Source organism: Microtus oregoni, unplaced genomic scaffold (assembly GCF_018167655.1).
Source record: "Microtus oregoni isolate MIOR12 unplaced genomic scaffold, Mior012 000015F_ref0000493, whole genome shotgun sequence".
Classification (NCBI taxonomy): domain Eukaryota; kingdom Metazoa; phylum Chordata; class Mammalia; order Rodentia; family Cricetidae; genus Microtus; species Microtus oregoni.
Window position 1 is genome coordinate 6,150,601 of NW_024543074.1, and position 21,815 is coordinate 6,172,415.

Sequence of the window (21,815 nt, forward strand, 5' to 3'; positions counted from 1 at the left end):
TGATGATTTTCCTATAGCTTGTGACTATTCGAATGTAAATAAATTTAAATCGAATAAAACCAAAACGTCAGTTCTCTGGTTGCATTGGCGCACGTCAGGGGCTCATTAGACATGTGTTTCCAGAGGGTCACACATTAAGAACAGCGATGTACCAGACTTTGTGGACTCCCTGAAGAGTGGGTGGAGGGAAGGTGGAGGAATGGGAGGAGGGGAGGGAGGGGGAACTGAGATTCGTATGTAAAATAAAAACAATATTCAAACAAAATTAAAAAAAGAACAGATATAATACAAAATGCTTGTAACATCACACACAGTTGTATTAGACCGAGCTGCTCTGGAGGTACTGGAGGGAACAAGGTGAGATTAATACTCCCTGTCCTGCACTTGAACTTGAGTCTGATTCCTTTCTTCTGTCTACTCCTGTATTACTTTCTTCTATGTGTGTTTTTTTGTAAATGTTTTGCACTCCAAATGTAAAACTGCAAAGAAGTGAACTAGAAAAGCTTCATTTCCTGTGTTTTCTCCTTGAAGAGGCCATGATCTGAAAGAGCAGGGAGATGTACAGAGAAAGGTTTGGAGGGAGGAAAGAGAAGGAAGAAATGATGTAGCTATATGATAATTTCAAAAATAGAATAATAAACTCAAGATACTAGGAAAACTAAAAATCTACTTTTATTGATTTTCTCATTTTCATGCCTCTGTAGTGATTCTCTTTGTTTTTTTTTCAAGTCTTATCACATTTCAAATAGTAGAAGAGTTTATATTCATGACTGACCGTCACTGAAAATTTAGTGTCCTTCTTTTACAAGGTGACTCCCTCAGAACGGCATGGATGTGCCTTACCTAGAACCTAGTATGTGTCGATTGCAGAAACCAGGAGAGAGTTGCTCACTGAGTTGCTGGATGACTTTGTAGCTCAGACTGTTATCTTCTTACATGCTAGTGTGCAGCTCAAGCATCTAGCTCTGCCAAATTTTCTACCACACTTGAACAAACTGATGTAACATACTTTTGTTCCTGGGATGCGAAACGTGTGGAGACTTGGTTTTCCCTTGTGGTATTGTTTTAGTGAGTAGTGAAAGCCTATTAATAGGACAGCCCATGAGACTTTTATACTTTTTTTATACTTTTGTCCATTTTCGGTTTCTTGACTGTAGACTCAATGTGACATCTGCTTTGCTTCATGAATCGGCTACCATTTTCTTCCGTCATGTTGGACTGTAACTGATCTTAACCTTCAAGACAAACAATGTCTTCCTCTCTTAAGTATGCAAGTCTAGGAGGTGGTGTCATTATTATTCTCAGTTGGCAAATGGGCATAGTGAGGCAAATAATGAAAAACTTGCAGTATAGTCACGCGTCGCTTAAGAGATATACGGTGAGAAATGTGTTAGGTGTTTTTATTTCTGTGGGAATGTCACAGAACACTTACGGAAACCAAAACGGTCTGTGTCAGCCACTCAACAGTGTTTCATTATGCAATCAGCACACATGGCAAGCATGAAATACATGAGAGCATTAACAACAAAGTACGGAATACTATTTTAGAGTAAATTTTGCATAAGTGCATTGAGTTCTCACTAAAATAAACATTAAAAGTAAAGTGTGGTAAATGCATACACTGAGGACTATGAGTTATCAATATTATCTAGGTGATGAGTACTGTATGTAATTGTATGGGTTTTGTTTTCATGACTGGCAGTATAATTGGTTTTTTTAAAAACACCAACTGCAACAAAACGTGAATAATGCATGGTGCTATGATGATATGATGTCTGTGACGGCCTGAGGGGATATGAAGTTTTTTTTTTTTTTTTAAAAAAAAAGATACATTATTATCTTAAGAGACTCATTGTTGATTTATACAGCATGTGGCCGTGATTATATAGGACACAGTTTATTTCCTTGTCCCCATGATCTGAATCTAACAAAGTTTGGGAAGTCAACTGAGCGACTGTGATTCTTGTATAATGGCATTTGGGCCTTTTTCAATGTGTCCTTTTCTCTCTGGCTATAGTGAATAGAAGATAAAACAATTGACAGACGAATCAGCAAGCACAAAACTGCTTTGCTCTCAGAGTGCCTTCCTTCTGCCCACCTGGAAACTAAACACCAACACATTTAGTCCCACTGCATGGAAAGATGCATGTGGGTCATTTCTTTCACCTTCCAAAAAAATCTGATATTGTTGTTTAAAATGAAGTAATTAACATACAGTATAGCAGGGTAATTAACACCTCTTTGTCCTAGATATTGGCCAGGCTTTGCAGACTCATCTTTAAAAACAAATATTTTTCGTGGCATTGGGAAAATAATGAGCCTCATTCACTTTTAGCCGGAGCCATATCTGCACTCATGACCCAAAAGTGGATGGCTCAGAAGCCCCATTACCAGCACCTACAGTCATCCATTGTGACAAGAGTGGCTACAGATTTGGCTTAATGCTGCCCAGATATTATCTCTGCATCCTAAGCACAAAGACAAACCACAGCTATGAGGTAGCCATAAAAATCTCTTGCTGAGATTTACAGAAAATGTTGTCACTTTAATTAAAATTTCCAAACAATAACAACCATCATCCTGTGCTGCAAAATGAGCCACACACAAAATGCTAAATTTCTGAGTGTTTGAAAACAAACAAACAGAAATGCTCTTTTGAGAATGGAGAGAAATGGGGTTTTCAGTTTGTAGACTGGAAAGATCAGAATAAAAGTAGGGTTCTTTTTTTCCCCCTCTATGCCTTTTGAATGAAAATTGCAGGTTTTACCCTGACAATCATTCTTCTTTTGTTAATTTGCCCTCCTGGCATGCAGTACCTTTGCAAAAATTCTTAGAATGGATTAAAATTGCATTTTCTATAAATGAGCTTGAGATCTTGCATTTTATAGTGTGCAGAAATACAAGGTAATTGGAAGTTCTTTGAAACTTGGGGAATGAAATCAATTTTTGTAAGAGATTAATTTTTTCCATATAAAAGAATGCAAAAGCAGCCCTACCACTTCCTCTCCTCACTCAAGCTCTCTTTTCTTGTAGTCTTAGAGACACTGACTTGCCTCTTACGTCAATCACTATCTCCCATTCCATTCCTCCAAAGAACTAGAAGTATTCTGATGGTCTCTGTGTTGAATCTGGGTTCAACTACAAGGACATATTTTTTTGTCTCTGTAGCTTGATGCTTCCCCTTCTGCTATGGCCTCGAGACTCTGTCTGCATCAACATGCTCAGTTTTGTGAGTTGACGAGTTCCTTCTCAGCCAGAAAGAGCTATTTCAGATCCATCAGCTCTTAGGGTGAAACCCTGAACAAGGGCTGATGTTCTGATGTTCACTTAATTTTTTAATTTTCGGGGGAGGGGGTGGGGAAGGGGAAGCGCCATTGATCCTTCCAGCAATAATAAGAGACTCCTGATTATCATGCTGATTTTATAGATGGTGGAGTTGAGACACTGAGACAGGGGGGAAGGGGGGAGTCTGAACATACAGGGAACTGACTTTGATCACTCCCTTGCCCTTCAGTTTTGATTTTATTTCAAGCTAACTTTTGTGCTTGTTCTTTGTGGTGCTCTCTAGATCTTCCAGAGGATCAGGGATCTTGCCCTGGAAATTGACCAATGCCAAGTTTATTGGAATATCTATTCAGTTCTTACCCGTCTCTTAGATCAGGAAATTCCAGAGAATTCCATTTGTTTCTCAGGGGCTGACTTATAACATGCTTTGCTGGACTAAAGTGATGGTCCAATGGGTCAGAGCACTACTGCTCTTGCAGATGACCTGAGTTTAGTTCCTAGTGCTGATGTGGTGGCTCAAAACGATGTGTTGCACTCTCTGACCGTCTTGGACATAAGGCAGGTATGTACAAGGTGTGCATGCATACATGCAGGAAAAACATTAAAACAAACAAATCTTGCAACCTTGATTTGCACAAATATATTCATCTGCTACCACGAGCGTCTGTATTCACTATGACACAGTAGGGTGGGTGGCTTCTAACTCCCTCTTACATCGTCCGCCTTATTTTGTTCCTCTTACCTTCTCATGACTGTCCTTGTTACTACTTTCTTACTCCATGAAGGCAGCCCTGGGTTCTTTTAAGTCACCTGGCTTAACTTATAACCCAAACAATCTATTTTCTAAGTTAAAACAAGGAAAATCTCTTAAGCACCAAAACCTGGGCACTTTAAAGATGAAAACCTTTATAAATTACCTGAGCTCTTAAGATCAATCCCTAAAAATTTAAGTTCAGTTTGGCTTTCTCTCCAGCTGTTACTGGTAATGTTCAGCATTAAGATCTTTTGTGCTCAATGCCATGTCCTCTCCTCACTGCAGAACATGGACACAAACTCTATTCCCTTCAAACATCTTTATTTTCTCTGTGTGAGGCAATGACTTATCATTATACCTTTTCTAAATATGTACTTCAAATGATGATTCTAGTTTCATTATAGATTAGATCAAGCCCCAAGCCATTTTCTGAGTTATTATATTACATTCTTTCTGAATGATTAATTATATATTGAACACTTACAGTATGCCAGACCCAGCTACTTATTAGCTGTAACTTATTAAATTAAAGGACTAAAGAGCATCAAAAACTTATTATCTTATTCATATCTATGTTCTCAGTTCTCTATGCACTGTCTGGCCTATAGCAGATACTGAAAGCTGAAAGAAGAACACAAAATTGAACAAATACATTTTTAACTAAAAAGTATTAGTGGCAACAGAGGGAAGTCGGGGAGGAATTGGGAGGAGAGAAAGAAGGGGAACTGTAGCCTGGATGTAAAGTAAATAAATAATTTATTTTTAAAATGTTATTGCTATTAAATGATGGGAAAGATTTGTAATAAATGATATTTTTGAGTACTAAATGCGACATAAAAAATTATTAGGAACTTGCCTGTTGTAGCTGTTTTTGGATTCCTACCAGGCTAATAAATAGTTGGTCATGTTTCCTCCTATTACAGTTGTGTGTGAAGTGGCTCAGTGACAAAGATATTCTTGAATCTAGGTGATCTACGGATACTTAGCAGTTAGCTGATTTATTCTCTCTCTCTTCATATATGTATACACACACACACACAGAAACAGAGAGACACAGAAAATTTTTCGTGTTTCAATCATGTGTAAGGTATATTGTATGTATGAATACATACAAATTTTTTTAGGATTTTTAATACCTCCTACCATTTTTATAAACACACACACACACACACACACACACACACACACACTGCTCCCAGCTTCCAGCTTGCACTTTGACTTACATCACCTTGTTTCCACATCCAGGACCAACCTCTGGGTACGCATGAGCACCTGAAAGAAACATGTACCAAGGTGCTTGTGGCCTTGCTCTGCAGTTCTGCCTTAGAAAGGGCACATTGTTGCTCCTTCTGTTTTCTTTTTTTTTTTAATGTTTTAATGCAATATATTCTGACCATGGTCTCTCCCCTCCCCAGCCTCTTTCCAGATTCTTTACACCTACCCATTTACCTAACTTCATTCCCTTTCTTTCTCTCTCTTTAGTAGACAAATAATCAAACAACAACAATAATATTGATGATGATAAGCCATCAGAATCATCCATAGATATGTATATATACAGCAATCCAAAGAAATCCAGAAGTCAGAAACTATGCAAAAGGCCAACATTAGCAAAAAAAAAAAATAACCCACAAGCAAATAAAGCAATATGAGACAGAGTCTACAAAAACACCAGTGAGTTACTTTTGTGTTGGTCATCTACTCCTAAGCATGAACCTACTCTAAGTATGCTTAATATACCCAGTGAGAGGGTTTTTTCTTTTTTTGGAATTAAGTTTTTCTTTGCAAGCAGATGTTAGTTGGAGACACTCTCTTGGTTAGGGATGGAAACACATGTTTAATAGTGTTGGAACTTCATATGGCTTTTGAGTCTTTGTATGCCCTTTGCATGCAGTGACAATCTTTATGATTTCATATGCGCATCAGACCTGTTGTGTCTGGAATACACTGTTTTGTTGGAGACTCCCATACCCTCTGTCTCTTATAATCTTTCTGTCTTCTTTTCCACAAAGGCCCCAGAATTGTGAGGGTAGGGACTTGATGATGACATCCCATTTCAGACTGAGTATTCTAAAATCCCCCCTCTTTGCACATTGTTATGAGTTATGAGTCTCTGTGCTAGCTCATATATACTACAAATGGAAGTTTCTCTGATGATGGCTGAGGGAGACAGTGATACATAAGTATATCAAGATGTCATTAGGAGTCATTTTAATGTTATGTTCCTTCAGCAGAGCAATAGTATTTGATTTTTCCATAACCACTCAAGTGTTGGACATGGATTCTATGTCATAAACTGGACCTTAAATCCACGCAGACAATGATTGGTTATTCTCACAATGTTTGTGTCACTATTGCACCTGCATATCATACAGGAAGTCTACTGTTATAGATCGCAGAATTTGTAGCTGGGCTGGTGGTTTCCTTTCTCCTCTTGTAGAATACAAAGTACTTTTGAGTATCATGAACACTTATCGGTGGGGCTAAAGGCTCTAGTTAGACACCACCTCAGCTTCTCTGTGTTCAATGAGATATATAAGTGTTGTCATCAGAAATAAGGTTTTACCACTAGTGTTTGAAGAATAACCAATAGTGTTGGCAATTGTCTCAGATGTCTGGGTGCTTTTATTGGACCTCTTTGGTCCACTAGATGCAATCCATTTCTGACACTGAAAGTTCCACTTAGTGGCAATATCTGTTTATTTGGTACATTGTCTCCCCTGTTATTTCATGATTTCATTCAGATTTCTTTCATCTATGTATGTATTTCAAAAAACTTCTATAGTACTGGATTTCCATGTGACCCCACAAATGGCCCTTATTGTTAGTTGTCAATCTCTATATTTCATCCCTTACTTCTCCCATCCTTTCCCAGTTTAATCTTCTTGCTCCAATCTTCTCCACCTTTTTTACTCCTAGTTATTTTATATTTTCCCTTAGTTAATTCCCTCAATTAATCTTTATATGGATTATATCATGCCTATAGGAAGATAACTACCTCCTCTTTTATGTTAGTTCCACAGTGATGTGGAGGAGCGGCTGATGAAAATATATGAATGAAAGGTACAAATAGCTTCTATTTTTCTCTTCAGTACCAAGAATATTTATTTAAAAAAATGCTCTATTTGAACACTTGTCTAGTGACATTTTTCTTTCCATGGGCCCTGTTGGAGGAAGAACCTACTTGTTCATCCCAGCCACCTGGCTAGGTTAGACCTGAGATAATCACACAGGAACTGTATTAATTAAATCACTGCTTGGTCAATTAGCTCTAACTTCTTATTGGGTAACTCTTACATTTTAATTTAACCCATCTCCATTAATCTGTGTATCACTACGAGGTCATGGTCTGCCAGCAAAATTTCATCACATCTATCTCTAGCAGTGGATCCATTGCATCTCTCTCTCAACCTTCCTTCTCCCAGCATTCAGTCCAGTTCTCTCCTCCCCCTCCCCCGCCCTACCTACCTGAGTTCCGCCCTATCAATGGGCCAAGGTAGTTTCTTAATTCATTAACCAATAAAAGCAACATATAGACAGAAAGACCTCCCACATCAGGGCCCTGTGTATAAATAGTCTCAGCTTTGCCAGATATTTTGTGATTTTTAGCTAAATCATCAAATTACAAGCAATACACTACATAGTAAAATTGGAGGAATAGGGAACAGCATCTCTGCTTTGTAAATAAATTTTCTATCAATGAGTTTAAGATCTTGTATAAAAGTCAAAATGTGACTGTTATGTATTTTCCACACACAAAAATATATTTTAGTGATAATTTATGTCACTCAGGCCAACATGGTTCTTCCGGAAAAGGTGGTTGTTGCCAAGTCTGACAACCTGAGTTCAATACTGAGGACCCAAATGGTACAAAGAAAGAACAAATTCCTTGACCTTTGACCTTCATACATCCAGATAGCACATGCTATGCACCCATACAATGCTAAGTACATGTAATAAAAATAATACAAGTATTTAAATATAATTTTTATTCAGTTTTGAGAATTTTTTACATAATATTTTAGTATATTCAGTCTCTTCTCCCCCTTTAAGTCCTTCAAGATCCACCCCATTTTCTCCATCCTTTCAGAACTTCATGTTCATTTTTTGTTTTTAATAATCAGAGTCTAATTTGTGCTGCCTATATCCTTATGTATAAAAGACAATGGGGGTATACAGCAGGTGACAGCTAGTGTCCAGTAGGTTGTCCCACCAGACATGACTCCCCAGTAGGGAGCTAGCTCCACCTGGAGAGGCTGTGAAATCACTGGCTGAAAAAAAACAGTTGTTTCTGTCTCTGATTTCTCTCATGAGTCACTTCATTTCTTCCCTATGACCTTCACTTCTTCCCTAAAATCTTCATTTCTTCCCTAAGACCTTCATATCTTCCTTAAGAACAGTTTCAGGTATATTACCACTGCTTGTGTGTATGGTCAGGAAGATGATTTCTGCACAAGATGCATAATTCTGATGAATAGAAATAATACTAGGATAGTCTACACTACTCAGAAAGCCTTTTACACAGACAGCTCAATTTGGACTTCAGAGCAGAATCTAAGCAGGTTGGTTTTCTCTGGAGATGAATATCTGGTTTACCCTAGAGACAAATACACATGTGAAATCATTTTCCCAAGTGTTTTGCTGATTCAAGGTCAGGATAGTAGTAGCTTTATTAAACATAGCTTTCTCAGTAAATGACCCCCTTTTATCCCCATGTAATCCCCATCTCAGATTCAAGGTTTATCCAGTGGTTTGCTGTCTGGGAACCCTCACAAATTTAGTGCATGATGGGTCAATATAACATTGCTAGCCTAAGAGAAACTACCCAGAATTATCGTGTGTTGTGGGAATTGATTGGCCCTGAAAATGTAACTTATAATTGTCTGGAGTTTGCTATGAGGGTGGCAGTGGTGAGGTAGAAAGAGAGAGAGAGAGAGAGAGAGAGAGAGAGAGAGAGAGAGATCAGGAGCAGTTGTGTAGACAAGGAAGCGGTCTAAGGCTCTGCAGGAGAAGGCTGCTGTGGGGAAAAGAAACATGAGAGATGAAGCAGAAAAAGTGTGAGAGATATGTGAGAGAGTGAATGAGTGAGGGAGTGAGTAGAGACTGTGTGAGTATTGTAGACATATGTGCATGAGAGACAGAGAGTTGTGCGAAAGAGCTGCTGTGACATAAGAGGAGAGACACCTAGAACTGCCTAACGTGCTATATGGTGAAAGAACTCTGTCAACAAGATGTAGAGCTGTGGCTGTGTGGAGATATGCGGCTGCGTGGAGACAGATTTCCAGAGAGCATTTTTAAGATGAAGGAGAAGAGGAAGTTACTGTTAGAAAGCATGTGTGTGTTTCCTTATTTTCCCCTCAGATAGAAAAGTCTAGCCCTGGCCACCTTTGTGGATTTCTTTACTTACCCTGGACTGACTGGCGCCTGACCCCAGCAAGCCAGTTACACTCATGCCTGTGGGGCCATCCCCTGGAGTGCAGTTGACCTACCATGGCCACACCTTAGGAAAACACAACCAACCAAAACAACAACAAACCAAACAAACCCTTTTCTTCCTCCTCCAAAAGCCATCAATAGTCCTTAGCTCCTCAGTTATGGATGTATGCTCATAAAACCCTCCACACTCCATGCTAAGACATTGAATAGCTTGATTTTGTGTGTGTGTGTTCTGAAAGCAAGCACACCTGTTGTGAGTTCATGAGCATAATGTTCCTTTCACACCAAGAAGACAATGTTTTACTCTGGTCCTCCTTGACTTCTGCCTGTCCCAATTATTTGGGCCCCATCTTTGGGAAAAGTCTTTAAACCTTTTTTGTTATAAATGTGAGTAACATTTTTAGTGGAACACTGTCTTGACCCTTATTCTTTCAACCCTTTTAGTTGATTGTACACAGCAATCTAAAAGAAAGAATTATTTTTCATAAACGTGTTTGCTAATTATGGATAACACCAATCTTAGAAGCAAGAAGCCTGTTTTTGCTGCATTATTTTTTTGTTATTCCTCAGGTTAATTAAGTTTTATAATCCAGAATTTGGGAATTATCAAATGTGGCACACATGCTGGAATCCTGCAGTGCATTTTACGAAGACATTTGTTTAATTTCAGAATGTTTAGATGAGGTTGTCATTTATTATGGAGTCAAGCTTTCAGTTAGGAATTTCTACTTTAATAAATTGTTAAATTTTTATTTTTTTCCTTACTGTAAACTGTGTTTTCATGTTGTGGCACCAACTAATTCAGTGGCTAGATAATGCCTTAAAATATAATCTGAAAAGATACATTGAGGGCAGCATGACAGCTAGGAGGATGTGACACGCAATTAAATTATATCTGACAAAAGACTTGTAACATTCCTACATCCAAGAATGATTGGCAACTTTGTCCACATTTTACTATTTATTTGTGTGCTCAAAAAGAGGTCATGGACTCCTCTGGATCAATGTGATCCCATGCACTTTTCCTATGCCTTAAGGTGCATATTTTTCCGAAATGTTTTTGTCTTAATTATTGGCCAATTACATATATATGTAAATATTTATGAAATATATAGAATTTAGTTTGCTACTGTATTGAAATCACTTTAAAGATTCTTACTTCCTAGTGCTTTATTCTCACGGGGTGATTTGAATATGTAATTTTATATTTCCGTTAAGTTGAATCAGGAAGGAAAGAGAAGACATCTGTTAATCCAATTGATTGAAAGATATTTATTTATTTATTTATATCTGTATTTTTCCCAGGACTTTACTCTTTATTATTTTTTATTATTATTTATTTATTCATTAAAGATTTCTGTCTCCTCCCCACCACCGCCTCCCATTTCCCTCCTTCTCCCGCAATCAACTCCCCCTCCCTCATCAGCCCGAAGAGCAGTCAGGGTTCCCTGCCCTGTGGGGAATCCAAGGACCTCCTACCTCCTTCCAGGTCTAGTAAGGTGAACATCCAAACAGCCTAGGCTCCCACAAACCTGTACGTGCAGTAGGATCAAAACCCAGTGCCATTATTCTTGACTTCTCAGTAGTCCTCATTGTCCACTATGTTCAGCGAGTCCGGTTTTATCCTAGGATTTTTCAGACCAGTCCAGCTGGCCTTAATGAGTTCCTGATAGAACATCCCCATTGTCTCAGTGTGTGGGTGCACCCCTGGCGGTTCTGAGTTCCTTGCTGGGGCTTTCTCTCCTTTTGCTCCTGATTTGGACCTTGGGGTTTCAGTCCAGTGCTCCAATGTGGGACTCTGTCTCTGTTTCCTTTCATCGCCTGATGAAGGTTAATATCCAGGAGGATGACTATATGTTTTCTTTGGGTTCACCTTCAAGCAATACCACTCTTGGGAATATACCCAAGAGATGTCCTATCATACAACAAAAGTATATGCTCAACTATGTTCATAGCAGCGTTGTTTGTAATAGCCAGAACCTGGAAACAACCTAGATGCCCTTCAATGGAAGAATGGATGAAGAAAGTATGGAATATATATATATATATAATATATATATATATATATATATATATATATATATATATATATAGAGTACTACTCAGCAGTAAAAAACAAGGACTTCTTGAATTTTGCATGCAAATGGACGGAAATAGAAAACACTATCCTGAGTGAGGTAAGCCAGACCCAAAAAAGAGGAACATGGGATGTACTCACTCATAATTGGTTTCTAGCCATAAATAAAGGACATTCGTGATCCTAGAGATTGAAAGATATTTAAAGAAGAGGAATAAAATTAGTGTATACTAACCATGACCTCCTGATAAAAGATGTGACACCATGTAGTTAGAGACAGATTCCTTTTCCAAAGTCACTTCTTGCAGGATAATGAAAACCTTTTAAAAGCATATAGAGATCTTGCAAGAAGGTAGAAGGATAAATTATTAAACATACTTCAGCTTCTTGATAAAAATTTTATGATCACTGCATGATGTTCACCTCACCTTTTCAGTAGTATGGAAACAAGAACAATGCTTATTTCTAGATGTAAATGGGTTTCCTCTTGTTGTATCATTCTGGCAACATTTCCCAGAATAGACCCAGACATTCCAAATGAGTACAGATTTTGAGCTGTAACATGTGGGGTTTTTTGTTTATTTGTTTATTTCTCTCAGAATTATTGATCATAACATTAACACCCCCAAAGCAACTTGAATTTGCAAAGGATATCAAACGGCATAAACGAATCACAAGTATTGGTGGGGGTGTAGAGACGCTGAGCATTGAGTGCATACTTAACTAGGAAACATCTGTAAGGAAAAAACTTAGGATGTACCATGGTAAGGGTAAAAGAGAAAAGTTTTACCGACACCTCCATTCATCCAATACACTATCAGAGGTGGCTGGTGGATAAGAAAACCATCATGACCACCCACTTGCTTCCACCCTGTAGTATCTCATATTCAGAAAGAGGGTAAAGAGGGGAATATAGGTCCTTTGGGCATTTTTATATGTAAGTAATACAAGATATAATTTTTATTTCAATTTTATACCAAGTGGCTATCATTAGGCTTAGCACATGCTGGTCACAAGTACATCCCTTACAAATTTATGTATTCCAGAGGAACTGTAACCTGACACCAAAGGAAGGAAACTGGTCCCACTCTTCCACTGTAGCTGGGTCACACTTGTCTTATCTCTGTTGCTGCTTAAGCACAAGCACTTGGAGCAGAATCACTAACCTCCAACTGGATGAAAGATGAGCAATAATCTAGAAGCCACATTTTGTGGATAGAAACAAGGTAGAGTGAATGTTACTGAGGAACTAGAGAATGTGGGCATGACAACCAGGAAATCGGGGCTTTGGTCACACTGGTATCATGTACTATTGAAATTATCTCACCTCTTTTACAGCCTGCTGTCTCTCTGGGTAGGCTGCATTTCAAAGTGGATGTATTTAAAATAGGTGAGGGGTGCACATCTTAGTGAAATGTTTTTCACAAAGATGATTCTCAAAAAAAAATAATATTGTAGTCACTTTCGAGTTTACCTACCTCTGAGAACTTTTCCTCTCATTCCTTTTGTGAACTGGTATGTGTTAATTCTGTTTCGGCAATTATGCTGATTGAACAGAAAGATATCCCATGCTTCATTTAGTCCTCCAGATTGTTCAAGGAATTTTATTAACTGACATGGCTCACAGTTCATAAATCAGAGAAAATAACCTGTGTTAAAGCAAATTATGTCTGGCATATCATCTGGTAGTGTTTTTTTCAACCATGAATGCTTCAGTCTTTCTAAGTTTTAATTGGTGAAAGCTTATACTCTGTATATACATTTGTTTGAAGAAAAAGCAAATTATACTGACTTAGATATAATTAAAACTAGTTTTATTGTGAAAATATGAAGCTGTTGACCCTGTGAAATTTCCACTGGTATTTCATACTGTTTTCTAAGAGAAATGGATGATTTGAGACTCTAACAGCAGTCTGTTATCTTGATTTGATGGAGTTGCTTACTGCAAAGAATAAGCGATCCTCTGTTTTGTTTTGTTTTGTTTTTTCAAAGAAGGAAATATCTAAGAACTGATAACCTTGGACTTGTATAATGCTCATCGCGTAAGGGGCAATTTAAAAATGGTTTGTACTCAATTTTTCATATACTTCCTACACATGGATGCTGACGAATTTTCTTCCTTGAAAGACTCAGTAATTGCTATTTGCAGCAGTGCTTAGTGTACTCGGCTTCTGTCTCTCCAAACTGCTCAGTAAAAATTGTTATGGGATGGAGCTACACATCCAAGTTTGCCTGGGATGGTTCCTGTATCTCAGTGCAATTAGTTGCGACTTTCTTTACATATTATTATTGTTACTTGACAGTAATGTGTACAGTTCTCTAACTACAAGATGGGCATTAAGCTTAACTATGCTATGAACCAGGTCTGGCCTTTCTGTCTGAGAAACTGAGATTAATTATGTTCTTGACCGTCTTTTCTATGCACTCGGTTGTTCCAATACCTTCTCTATTTTGACAGTCTCAGAAGCACTAAGGTGCCTGAAGTAGAATGAGACACAGTAAAATAGTTGAGAACTGTTCCCCACTGATTGTGTTCTTGGAAGCTATGGTTTTATTAAAATCTATACTAGAAGGCATTTCCTTTTGTAATATTTTTGCAATATTACCTTTGCAAAAACAATAAGCATTCCCTGTGAGTGATGCCAAGGATGACGTTTGCCTTTGCACAATCAAAGCACTGCCTCTGAATTCTCTGAAACTTTACAGAAGATAAAGCCAGAAGCATTGTTGAAAGTTTCTCCCAGGCTCCTCATCTGCCCAAACTGAGAAATAAATGCTCATTGCCATTTTAATCTCCACGTTTCTGAAATAACTTTTATGTGATAATGGATAAAAGTCAAGCTTCACACACACATGGGACCTATGAATAAATACAAAAATACAGGTAAGAATAGTTTCTGTTATGATACAAAGTGCATTTTCTTCTGGGCTTGATTTTTGGGGGATCATGTTAAAATGTTTAAAAATATCTACGTACAAAAGGAATAAAAAGAGATAAGGAGCAGGGATGTGTTTCACTCACAGTTTATCTAGCGCTGATGCATATTTTTTATTCTTTGCATAATATTTTAATTTGATACTGTTGAGCATTTTCTGTCAGTGAGTGGCTTAAGTGAAGTTAATATGATTGCTGATTGCCACACAGTGAATTCTTGCCTTTAATTTGTTTTTGTTGATGTAACCAGTTTTAGCCTTCCATTTGGTGCCTAAAGCAACTGGTACTTTTCTACAGCCTGTAGATGGTTGCCTATGCTGTGACATCTCAGTATCACTACTGTTTCCCCATTGTGATGCTTTAGTTAGACTTATTTACATTGTTATCATCACCCTAGCAATTATAAATCCTTATAAGCAGTGCTGCATAAAAATGTGTAGCATCTCTCAATATTTAATGGCTGGAAGAATGAATATATTCTTACTTCACAATTTTTATAATATAAAATAATTTTGTATATTTTGCTTGTTTTATATCTTAGGATATGTATCTAAGTATGAGCCCTAGACACAGTAAAATTCAGAAGCCAATGGTCTGGCATAGCATCAGTAATGTTCTTTTTTAATCTGTTATATCATTAATGATGTTCTTCTTTCTGCTCCTCAAGTTTTAATCTCTGTGTCTCTCCCAATTGTCCGTAAGTTGAAAGCTTGGTTCTCACAGTGACAATATTGAGAATGATAGTGCATTTCAGATGTGCAGCCTGAAAGCACATTCTTAGGGCTTTGGGTGTGGTCTTGAAGAAAATCATGGAACCCTGATTCTCTTTTTGCTCTCTGTCCTTCAGACAGCAGTACCGCTTTGCCACCTGGAGTACTGTGACACTTCATTTTTGAGCCCCAAATACAAAGTAAAGAAATGGATTAAGGTCTTAAAACTGTGAGTTAAAATAAAATAAGCATTGTTCTTGATTAATTCAAACATTGGCTGTAGTGACAGCAAGCTAACAGTATTATTAACTTAAATGCTTTTTTATAGTGGAAAAGTCTGTGTGGAAATTTAATGAATTGTATTCAGGGTTAATATTTTGTGAGTGAGTCATAGGGTTTATGGGGAATGTCACACATGCAGGGGAATAGGGCTATGAGCAGAGATAATTCAATTGCTGCCAGTTGGAAGGCAATACATTCATAGTCCACTGGAGAAAGAGCACAGGCAGGTACCGGAAGGAGCAGAGCAGGACTCAGATATATGAGAAACTACATTTGGTACAGGTACGACTTCTGCATGCTCAGATTGGGAACTCATAGTTTCTTTTTACTGAATTTAAGTAAATTAATTATTTAATTATATTTTTGAGATTTATTTTGTGTATGAGTGTTTTGAATGCCTGGAAGTATGTTACCACCTGCCTGTAGAGGTCAGAAGAGGGTGTCAGATCCCCTGGAGCTGGAATGAAGAATAGCTGTTAACTATCATGCAGATGCTGGGACCCAAACCCAGGTGCTTTGCAGGAGCAACTAGTATCATTAAGCACAGAGTCAACTCTTTCACCACCATTTATTTATGCTTTAGTATTTAGTTTCATTATTTTTAAATGGTGTGTGTGTGTGAGTGTGTGTGTATGTGTGTATGTGTGTGTGCCTGAATACAGGTGTCATTGGAGGACAGAGGCGTTGAATTACCCATGGAGGTATCGTTATAGGCATTAATGAGCCAACCACGTGGGTGCTGGGAACCAAACTTAGGCTTCCATAAGAGTATAGTTCCTGAGCCATATCTCCTGCTCCCCACTTTTTATTTTATTTTTTGAGACTGTGCCCAAACAGCCCAAACTTGCCTCAAACTCACCAGGAAGATCTTGAACTCCCTATCCTTCTAGCTCTGCTTCCAATAGACCTTGGTTTATCAGAGTGCACTGCAGTGCTCAGCTGTTCTTTCGTTTTCTGCTACATCTGAGCTCTGTTAACTGTAATGCAGCCATAGCCTTTCTCCCTGTGCTGTCTTTTATATTTAATTAATGTTTTCATAAGTTTTTTTCTAATGATGATCATGTAGGCCTGTTAAATAGAACCTTTCCCATGTTAAAATCTTGTCTGACCTTTTAAGGAAGTATTATCAAATCAGTTTCTATTTCTCTCGTTGTCTCTACTCAGAGTAAAGACAGCAGTTCTGATACTGACAAAGTATCACCTGTCTTAGTAGCTGTCCTGTTGTTGGGAAGAGACAGCAAGACTACAGCAACTCTTATAAAGGAAAATATTTAATTGGGGGCTTGCTTGCAGTTTCACAGTCTTAGGCCATTATCATCATGGTGGGGAGCACGAAGGCAGGCACGGCAGCATGGTAGTGAGAACAGAGCTGAGAAACTACATCTTGATCTGCAGAGAGAGAAAGACAGACAGACAGACTGTACCTGTCAAGGACTTTTGAAATCCCCAAGTCCACCCCCAGCGATACACTCCTCCAGCAAGGCCATACCTACTCCAAGAAGCCCAAACCCCTTAAAGTTTCTAATCCTTCTCAAATATTGCCATTCCATGTTGATTAAGTATTCAAATACTTAATGATTAAGTATTCAAATGGCCTGTAGGGACCATTCTTACTCAATTCACCACAGTTTCCAACACACTGAACCCTTCTCCTTAAGGAGAACAGGCACTATGGGCTTAAAATAATAGTGTTCAAGTCTGGCTCACTTGGTTTAAAAAATAAAACCAACTAAGGGACAAGCTCAGTACATGGTTTCTGATTCTGTGTGTATGTCACTGTTTTATATCAATGAACTTTTAAAAAAGTTACTCATTTTACTGAGAACATGACAGTGTAGTTTAAATCTTATTTCACACACATGGAGATAACATTTATGGTAGCTGGCATTCAGTAATTGTTGCCTGAAATAAAATCATATTTGTGGCCTACTTCCTCCATGTCCTGGATTAATCCATGGCATAGAGGATGAAGCTGCTTTCCCAGCAGCTTCCTTCTTAGGGGCTGTATTTCAGTAATTTTAATCTGTGGCAGGTCCTCATCCTCACTCTATATGCTACGCATTCACGTTTTCCCCCAATGGACATGTTCTCTGACGTTCCATCCTCTTGTAACAAAGATTCCACCAAATCTCATCCCAGACATCATTTTCTTAGAAAATTTAATGATATTACATCTCATTCATTTTTCTTTAGTAGCTTTAAATTTTATGTTGTTTCAGAATAATCTCTGTCTACTGTTAATATTATTTAACTACCTTTATATATTAATATAGCATTAGGCTGTGTCTCATAAAGATAGGAAGATAAAGAGCTTCATGTATGCATTCACATGTTGGCGGGAAGATGCACAGTAGGCAATCAATAACTATCTGCGAAATGAGATAAATTACCTTTTATATAATCTTACGTATTAAAAATGTCTTCCAACATACCGCCTTCTTCTCCTACCTTAACTTCCTACCCCATGTGTGAAAATGTTTGTGTTGCAAAAATGGGAGGTTTCTTTTTCTTTACATTTAATCCACTGATGCTCTCCTCTTTCATGCTAACAATAAGTAACGAAAAAAAAAATGAATAATACTGCAAAAAAAGACAAAACAAAGATAGCCGTATTCTCTTGCTCTTAGGTGAGAAGGAGAGAAAAATAAGTAAACACTTCATATAAACACACATGCCTTCTTTATAAGAACTATACCACTTGTTTAAAGGAAAATCAGAAGAAATGTCAAACAGTACTGAATTGAGCAAGTACATCAAGATCTACTCTCCGTTTGTAACCCAAACAGTTTAAAAAAATTTATTTAGCATTTATTCCTTTGTATAGGATTTTATGACACAATTTATAATGTTGTTCCTGAATAAAATATTAGACACAGATTAACAGAATTTTGTCAATGATCTCATCCTTCTCTTTCGCATATAATAAAATATCAGGCACAGAGATTAACAGAGTTTTGTCAATGATCTCATCTTTCTCTCTCGCATCTATGTGCATTTTCTTGTTTTCTTCCTTTCCTTCCCTACACCCCTTCACTTCCTATTCTCTTCTTTCCTCCTTCGCCAATTTTCCTTCCTGTGTCATCTCCCCTCTTCTTTCCTTTTCTGATTCTCAGCACTTTCTGCCTCTCTCCCTTCTTCCCTGCACCTTTCTTCCAGCTCTCTCCTCCTATTCTTGAACTTTCTGTCTTCATCTCCCTTCTTCTTGAACCTCCTGCTCTCATTTTTAAACTTTTCTGTTTCTTTTGTTCGCTCTCCCCATTGATTTGAAAGCCTTCTGGCCTTTTTACTTTTTTACTCCCTATACTCACTACATTTCATCATTCTACTGAACACCAGTAAGGCAAAATCAATAAGCTACAGTTCTTATCCTCAGGGCACTATGAGTTTTATGAGGCAGATCGACAAAAAGCAAACAACAATAACTAACACGGTTGCCTCACATGTTAGGTGTGAAAGTAAATGTAGTGCAAGACACTGTGAGAACACAGAATACCAAACACAAGTCCTTTAAAGTGTTGAGCCTCTTAAGAGGTCAAAGGAAACAACAGAATCACTGAGCTGTTGAGCATGGTCTTTCTGGGGAGCTTTGACTTTATTCTGTGCATTGACTCAGCTAAAGTAGGCACGATGAGTGCCATCATTGATTTAGATCTGAAAGCTAGAATTCAGGAAAATCATGTGACTTTCCACGGTCACATGTAAGAATGCCAAGTTTTATTGACAGGTCTAAAGGATAAGGTTATTTGTAGTTCTGTTTTAGAAATTTTCCTTACTGACTGGTTGGCTTAATTGCTTTGGGTCTGCCACGACACATCATGAAAAGAGTGTGTGCAAAACTCACCTGCTCACCTCTTGACTGGCAAAGAAGAGGGGAAACGTGATGCAGTCTTATTATATCCTTGGAGGGAATAGCTTATCTAAAGATCTCTTGCAAGTTCTCAAATCTTAAAAGTCTCACAACTCTTTACTACATAGGTTTTAGGGACATTTAATAGGCAAATTACACAAATAATAAGGTGACTTTATAGATGCTGCTGCAGTCAGCTACTCTTGAGACAGTAACCTAAACAAAATAAAGAGTTGCAAACCCCAGGTAAAGGCACACTTGAGTTCTAAATGCCAAGCTGGTGATACAGATGGCAAGTGCCGTAAACTGAAGACTTTCCTTTTTCCATGGTCCCGAAGAGTGGAGGTAGCAGTGTATTTTTTTGAAGGCAGTCACAGGTGTTTAGGGGGCAGCACAGAACTTTAAACCTTTTTTTTTTCTTTTGCTTGTTTGATTTTGGGTAAACGAATCACATCTTGAAATCTTAAATTTCTTTCACTGGAGGATTCATAAACATTTCAAAGGACTGGACAACGCGGACTGTTAATCAAAATTACCCAACGCATGGTAGGTTATATAATAACTCATTCTATCATTGCTTCATCTGGAAAAATATTAGCTACCTTCAAAGCCTCTTACATGACCACAGTGGGCAGATCTTTCAGTCAAACTCAAAATTAAAATTTTGTTATTTTCCCCCCAAACCTGCACTCTCGTTCTTTTTGTTTTTCCTTGTCCTATGTTTTGATGTTGGGGTATGTAAGCATCTATGTCTCTTCTCACTGTTGCTGGGGGGTCTCTGACACTGTGTCATAGAATCTTGCGTGTTGTGGGCAGGATCTGAGTACAGATGGTGTCAGAATGTTTCCACTGTAACCTTCTAGTTTCTAAAACAAGATGTCTCTCTTTTCATTCATAGTCTTACAGATCTGTAAAGGCAGGGAATTGATAAGCAGAGCCTCCAGGTAAAATGGTAGTAAAGGGAATTTTGTTGCTCAATTAAATACTGTTGGAATATAAATCAGCTGAACAGTTGCACTGTCGTGATAGGATAGCTTTAAAAAGCTATAAGTAGAGGGGGCAATGACTGTGTATGGATATCACACTTGTGCTTATGATATCTCTAACTTTACTTTTATTTATGTCTGTTCTTCTAGGCCATGTTTTATTTCTTTTCTAGCTTTTGTCTCATAACATAACCTTAAATGGCACTGGGCGTCTTTCATATGTGCATATGGTAGCCCATTACAGCTTTGTGAACCAGCAGGTGGAGTATCAGAGTAATGAGACCTTATATAACAGTGCAGCATTTGCTGTTCCCAGCAGCTCGGTTCCTTGCTAAGGCAGTGTGGGGAGCAATTACGGCTACCATATAAAGTCTGAATGCCTTAATCATTCCTGGAAAAAACAATTTCAGTGCGCTCATTAGCACCAAAAGTTCCTCTTCTCCAAGGGCAGGCTTCAGAAATGGGAACACTGAAGCAGAATTGGATGTGAGAAAGGAAACCAAGGGGAGGCAGATGGAAGAAAAATACTTTTGGTGAGCATCATTGATATGAAAGAAGTCCGTTTGGGTCTAGGCTGTTATGGTCATCATCAGAGAGAACTCCTTGACCTCAACTCAGATTTCTGTCATGGCGATAACAAAACGGTAAAGTTAAGAACTCATCAGAAGTGCACATCAAAGTCAACAGAACTTTTGAAATTTTCTTGTGGGAGTCATGGAATTGAAGTAGATGGGTTATTTGGTTTTGTTTTGTCTTTTGATTTTTTTTATTTATGCCAATGTAAAGGTGAAAGATGGTCAGGTTAGTTGTGCCTGGCTTCTGGAATTAGCTAATTCTTGAATAACTTCTGGTAGTTTGTAGATTATGGAGAAAAATACTAAATTGGCAGTCTATCCACCATCTTCACCCTTCTCTACATTTTTCTAGCAGTGGTGGAAGTATAGGCTACAGCCTCAAGGGTATGTTGATTAGATCCAGATGCCTCCCATAATAAGAGGATTGAGGATGACTATCATTGCAAGGAAGGCAGAAAGTACGCTAATACTACTAGAATTCTTTCCTTTCTCAAGGTCTACTTCTCTGGTGCCTTTTATCATCTCTTAGAAACATTGCTGTAAGTTTTATATAAACACAGATTTTAAACCAAGATGCACTTTTAATCTAAATAAATAAAATAACACCAAATTACAAACATTCAGTGGTATGTATTTTTACTGCTGAGTTTTACATGGTGGAAGAGGAATTTTCTTTCTACTAACTGCACGTACACACACACACACACACACACACACACACACACACACGCACACAACCCCATCATGGGTTACAGGCCATGGACTCCCCTGCTAGGTTGTAGAAGGCAATAGACCTGAGGCTTCATATCAAATGTATGAGTTGCTATAAGGCATTAACACACAAACACACAAGAAAAGAAATGAATACATATATCTTTCTGTAAGTATCTCCCTTATTTCCTCAAACCTTCCCATCTTTGAGAAACTA